The sequence below is a fragment of the Lissotriton vulgaris genome, chromosome 10, assembly GCF_964263255.1.
Source record: "Lissotriton vulgaris chromosome 10, aLisVul1.2, whole genome shotgun sequence".
In the NCBI taxonomy this organism is placed as follows: Eukaryota; Metazoa; Chordata; class Amphibia; order Caudata; family Salamandridae; genus Lissotriton; species Lissotriton vulgaris.
In genome coordinates, this window is record NC_141698.1 from 907,589,555 (window position 1) to 907,596,225 (window position 6,671).

Genomic DNA, 6,671 nt, shown 5'->3' on the forward strand with positions numbered 1-6,671 from the left:
GACCCCAACACAGCAGGAGTTGCGTCAGCTACAGATGGCAGACAGAGACGGGCAGAGATCACACACAACTATTTTTGAGTAAGTAATGAGACACAGACAGGTGGAGTATGTATCCAACGTAGTTTAATTGTTGGCACTACGCAGGTACTCGAAGGCACAAATGTGCAGCACAAATAGTATCCATTTATAATGGAAGTCCTGTCTCACTTCCCCATTAAAAGTCATGGAGTGGGGGCAGCATATGTAATTTTCAGGCACGCCTACCGGTGCTGGATATAATTGGCTGGCTATCCTCGCTGGGTGTGTGGGAAGCTGGTGCACCATGGAGCCTTCTGCTCCTCCGTGTCTCAGCAACTGGGGGGCTTGTCATGCTACTCCTACTGTGGAAAAAGGTAGGGCCGATGACCTTTTTCAGAGTTGCCTGGCGTTAACCGCCTCTATACCCACTCAAGTTACCAAACAAAGAGGCAGGCGCTGGAGACTGGAAGGCAGGAAACAGAAGTTTTATTCCGACGGAGCAGAACACATCAAATCAGACAACAGGGTATCTTCTCGAGGTGCTCTACCCGCATCTCTGAGGCCTGGCCTCTTATACACGAGTTTATTGCTTTATTGCATGAAACACATCTCTGTCAACCCTTTGATGTATGGAAAGACATCCTCGGAATCCCCCCTTCAGGCCCGTTCCCACACACATTTACAGTTGAAGTCCCCACCCCGGTCACAACAGGTGATGATTATCGCGCAGCTGGATATTCCGCCGATTCACAGATTGTGTGGGGTTGATCGGATCTCATAGGGTGGGGGCTTTGATCAACTCGAGGGTCCTTTGATGGAGGAAGCTTCCTACTGTACAGGGGGGCAATAAACAGTATCCGCAGGGCCAGGTGGCGACCTGGGAACGAGGAAGACAAACGGGCACACAGGAGAAGGGGGTTGTATCAAAGGACCCGGGACCATGAAAGGAATGAAGGGAGGTGTTGCGCTGGGAACAGGATGGGGTTCCGAGGCAGAGCTGCGCTGAAGAGGGGTTTATGACCCAAGGCATGTGAGAGCGGGGGTTGTCAGCGTGTGGGGGATGCTTGCGAGGTTAGGAGGGAGAGAGAGACGCGCTGGCTATCAGCGAGGGGCAGAGAGGCCATGGTACTCAAAATGGCTGCCGCTTACGCGCACGAATGGGCTCGAAAAGGGGCTAGATGGCGCCGATAATGTTGACGTTTGCGGCCTAACTTTTAACAGTCCTCCCTTTTCAACGCATCTAGCCAACTTGCCTACTCAATGTCAATCTTCATCAAATTCCTAACCTCGGCATCATATAATGCTCCCATGCGTTCATTTCCAAAGTCCACAGTTTTAGGGCAAATACAATTCATACATAAGGAACACAGAGGCGGTAGGCATTGGATTCCCAAGCACAACCCACAGATAACAACTACAGGAATCAGGATAATCGTAAACAGTCTCCAGCCCCAATTCTTAACGGTGTTCCAGAACCAACCACCAAGCGACCATTCTTCCTGTTCCTGGTGGACTTCTGAAGAGAGTCTGTGGAGGTGTTCAATGGCCTTGTATACTGAGGGTGAATTGTCCGGTATATATGTACATCAGCTGGACCCAATGATGCGGCATGCTCCACCACGGTCCGCAAGAACCACATCTAGAACCAGGCGGTTCTGGAGAGCCACCAGGCGGACCGCTTGAAGTTCGGCTGTGTTATTAGCAAGAATACCAGCTGTGATGTTCATTGTTGTCTCAACTGCCTGAGTCAGATGTCGGATGGCACGGCTGTTTGCCATCGGGCCCCAGAGTGGAACAAGTCCCTTCATAGCATCGAGGAACTGTGCTCCTATTGAGTCGGCTTGTTCAATATCCTTGGCTCGCTTTTGTCGATGGTGATTTGCTGGGGCCACATAGGTCGGAGGAAGAATGAAGGAGATGAAACAAGTGCCCCCCCAGCCTTTGGGGAGCCAGGTGTAAGCTTTTGTGCCACAAACGAAATACATATTTGGAGAGGATACAAAGGAAGGTGGATCGGTGGAGTCCAAAGTTCTGGTGAAATGGCAGGCGCTGCGGCCTACCAGCTGTGTCCCAAGTCCTTCTATGCACATGTGGCCTGTGACGTTGATGACTGACAGGGCCACAGTCAGAGTGGCAGCCGTTCGTTTCCGCAAGTAGGAGAAGGTGGGTCTGGTTGGGTTGTTGAACACCTGCATTTCAATTCGTTCTTTAGCAGGGATGTCCATGTGGATTGAGTCATTGGAAGTCTGCGGGCAGAAGTGTGTCTTTGTTTTGTTTCGCCAGACCTCATGAAAGAAGTGCGTCATGGTTTTGCTGGAGGTGGCATTGTCTTTATAGCTTTCTTGCAGGAGGATCAGCCAAGCAAGGCAGGAGCCGTGAATTGAGAAGGGTGAAGGGATGAAAGGTATCGAGTGTCCAGTGGCGTGGGGTAGCAACCCACAGATCCAGCAGTTGGTGGCATTGGTGGCGAGATTGTGCTGGTGAAGTAGCTGCACAAAAGAGTTGTTCCAGAACTCCTTTCGCCTTTCTCTGAGTTGAGGAGACAGTGAGATCAAATAATGTTCTTTCATGGTGGTAGGCTGTGCAGTTGTTAACAATATCTGATGAGCAGGCATGCTCTCTTCCAGGATCCAGAAGGAAGTCATAAGGAGAAGGCAAAAGAGGAAGACAATGAAGAAGGCGATTGTCTTTGATTTGTGCATATTGTCAGTCTTTGGGTTCCTGTAATGGGTATTTCCTTTTGCTTCCATCATCTTCTTTTCTGGCGCTTCCATCATCTTCTTATCTGGCGCTTCCATCATCTTCACGGTGCTCGGTAGCGGGCAGAACCACAGACTTTGTTTAGTTTCTCTCCGAGTAACCCTTGGTAGTGTTTAGGTTACCGTTCTGAGATTTAACTCAGTCCGCGGTTACTTAGCCGAAGCTCCCTCCTTTCGACGCAGGAAATACCCTTCTCTGGTTGGCACAGTGGGATCAGAGAATTTGGCAAGTTCAAGTGCCTCGGTGTCAGGATAGCAGTTCAGTGATGGTCGATCCTTGTTCAGGAGCTCTTCTTGGTTGTCGAAGTTTTCTGTCGTGGCCAGGGTCGAGAAAACCTTCTTACAGTGGTGTGCGTGCAGCCAGTGCCGTTTCCCCTCCACTCGAAGCGCCGTCCGGGTGGTGATCAGCACTTGCCAGGGGCCCATCCACCGGGGTTCCAAACTCTTCGCCCGCTGAAAATTTCGGACTAGCACGTAGTCCCCCGGTTGGATGTCGTGGCCCGGACCCCTGGAAGCATCGGGGATGGCCTGCTGCACCTGCTGATGAATGACAGACAGAGTTTCAGTTAACTTGTACAAATAATCAGACATTAGGACATCCGGGACGTCATGAATGGAGGTGGGTTTAGGTGCAGACCAGACGCTCATGGGCCGGCCGAAAACGACCTCGTATGGTGTCAGGTGGTGTTTGGTGGGGGTGGAACGCATTGATAGCAATGCCAGTGGGAGAGCGTCTGGCCATTTCAGTCCTGTGGTAGCCACTATCTTGGCTAATTTTAGCTTCAGTGTGGCATTGTGTCGCTCGACTAGTCCAGCAGACTGGGGGTGGAAGACTGCGTGGAACTTTTGTGTGATACCCGTCCCCTTTAAGATGAGCTGGATGACTTCGGCTATGAAGTGGGGGCCATTGTCGCTCCATAAAATTCGACAAAGGCCGTAGCGAGGGAAGAATTCTTTTAGCAGTACTTTTGCAGTGGCCATAGCAGTGTTATCACGGGTTGGGTATGCCTCCACCCACTTGCTAAATGCACACACCACTACAAGCACATATTTCAGGCCTTGGCATCTGTCTAGCTGGATGTAGTCCATCTGTAGGACTTCAAATGGGTGATTGGGAACCCCAAACCCTCCCCGGGGGACCACGGTTCCTTTCCCAGGGTTATGTTGCAGGCATATCAGGCATTGTTGGACCAGACGTTTGGCGGAGTCCGTGATTTTATCGTTGTGCCAAACTCTGGAGACAAGTTCAATCATGGGGGCTGATCCTATGTGGGCAGGGGAGTGTGCCATAGTCAGTATGGGAATCAGATATGAGTCAGGTAACAACCATTTGTTTGCGTCTTTTGTCCACCAGCAGCCTTCATCGTCCTTTAGTCCCACCCGTGCCCATTCAGTCAGTTCGCGTTGTGTGCTAGCCATTTGAATATCCCTAACAGTGTCCCTAGCGTCGGTCCATTTTTCTGCTTGTGACCTGGTCACGTACATGCGTGTTGTCGTCCTATTTTCAGCTGTCGTTCGGGCAGTGAGGTCCGCTAGTGCATTTCCCTGTCCAATAATGTCTGTCACTTTCTTGTGTGCCTGGCATTTGATGACTGCAAGTCTTTTGGGGAGAAGGACAGCTTCGATCAAGGCGGAGACTAAATCTCCGTGCAAGATAGGGGTGCCGTGTGAGGTCAAGAATCCCCTTTCCTTCCAAAGGAGCCCAAAATGGTGAACCACCCCGAAGGCGTACTGGCTGTCGGTGTAAATGTTCGCTGTGGTACCTGCTGCTAGGATGCATGCTCGTGTCAGGGCAATCAGTTCCGCTGCCTGGGCAGATCGTTGTGTGATGCGGGCTGTCTCTACTACAGTTCGGGCCGTGGTGACTGCATAGGCAGCTGAAGTGGTGCCATCGGGGAGTTTGATGCAAGAACCGTCCACCCACAGCTCTCCGTCGGGGTCAGGAAAAGCCGTGTCTCTGAGGTCAACCCTACTTCTAGTCTGTTCGTCCGTGAGAGTCACACAGTCGTGTACAGGGGGCACATTGGGATCGTTCTCTGGTAGGGGTAGCAAAGTTGCCGGGTTCAGTGTGGTGCATCTTTTCAGGGTGATATGGGGTGCAAGCAAAGTCAGCTCGTATCCAGTCAGTCGTGCACTCGTCAGGTGTTGCGTCTTGGTTTGGTTCAGGAGGGTGTCAACTGCATGGGGTACTAGTACCATGAGGGAATTCGAGAGCACGATCCCCTCACTCTGTCGGATAGAGATAGCAGCGCAGCTACAGCTCGAAGGCAGGCAGGTAAGGCTCTGGCTACAGGGTCAAGAGTGGCAGAGAAGTAAGCGCACGGTCGTTGCTTTGGGCCAATGGACTGGGTTAGGACAGATAAAGCGCACCCCTCCCTTTCGTGAGTGTAGAGGGAGAAGGGCTTTGTGTAATTGGGGGTACCTAGGACAGGGGCCGAACAAAGGGCATCTTGTAGTTCCGTGAAGGAGGTTTGGCACTCAGGGGTCCAAGGGAGTGGGAAGGGGACATCTTTAGCTCGCAGAGAAAGCAGCGGTTTCACAATGAGGCTAAAGTTTGGTAACCACTGTCGGCAGAAGGAGGTGAGGCCTAGTAGGGAGCGAACCTGTTTCTGAGTCTTGGGGACGGGAGTTTCGAGAATGGTTTGGATCCGGTCGGGAGTAAGTTTCCTTCCGTCTTTGGACAGGAGGTGGCCTAAGTAAGTGACCTGGGTTTGGAAGAATTGCAACTTCTTTTTGGAGACCTTGTGGCCATTTTCCGCAAGGAAGTGCAGGAGTTGAATGGTGGCTGTGACTGCTAGTGGAGTGGTGTCGGCCGCCAAGAGGATGTCATCGACGTATTGTACTAACACCACTCCATCGGGTAACTGGACCTGATCCAGTTGTCTCTTGAGGGCCTGACTGTAGATACTGGGGCTCTCAGTGTATCCTTGGGGTGCTCGGCAGAACCTATATGAGCGGGCTTTCAGGGTGAAGCCGAAGAGATATCGGCTGTCTGGGTGGATGGGGATAGAGAAAAATGCATTTTTAAGGTCAATCACAGTGAAGGTGGTGGCAGTAGAAGGAATCAAGGTCAAGATAGTGGTGATGTCTGAGACCACGGGGTACTGGGGTACAACCACTTTGTTGATCTCGCGAAGGTCGATGATGAAGCGATATGCTTTCTCATCCCCCTCTCCCTGTTTCTTGATGATGGGCAAGATAGGAATGTTGCAAACATTGCTAACCACTTCCTCTACCACTCCTGCGTTTATCAGTGACTGAATAATCTTTACCAATGCCTTCTCGCCCTCAGGCGATATCCGATATTGTGGAAGTTTTGGGAGTGTTGCGTCTGGTCGGACAGTAATGTGCACTGGGTCAATCATCATGCGCCCTACGTCCGAATCCGTCTTGGCCCACAGATACGGAGGCAGAGTGTCAAGCAGGGATGTGTCAGCGTCATTGATAGAAAACATGCGTTGGGAAGGGCAATGTCTAAGCAGAATGGGGTTGTCGTACAGGAAAACTCGAACTCCGTCTTGGGAACATCTAATGGTCGCTCGGAAGTGTTTCAGTAAGTCAAGTCCCATAATGGCGTCAGGAGTATTGGAGGAAAGCAAAAATGTCGTGTCAGTGGTATTGTTCTCTAAGTCGAAGGGGATGGGAGCGGACAAAGGGTTAGTGGAGGGCGTTCCATCGAAACCTATCGATGTCACAAGTGAGCCAGACAAGACTTTGTACCCAGGACCTTAGCAGTGACATAAGGACCTTGCTGGTCAACATACAGCTCGACTGGATCCCTCCCTTGCCCTTGGCAGTCCTATGCAAAGTCGTGGGCATCGTCGCAGTCGGACTATTGGTACTGATTCTGTCTGGGTCGGTCAAATGTATTCGGTCTGTTTGATCTATCGTTAG

The 6,671-nt window shown here is 51.3% G+C and overlaps 1 pseudogene; it reads right to left on the reverse strand.

Moving 5' to 3' along the window:
* Positions 1-1,271: 1,271 nt before the first annotated feature.
* On the reverse strand, positions 1,272-2,819 carry LOC147688994 (endogenous retrovirus group PABLB member 1 Env polyprotein-like; annotated as a pseudogene).
* Between the last annotated feature and the right edge of the window lie 3,852 nt (positions 2,820-6,671).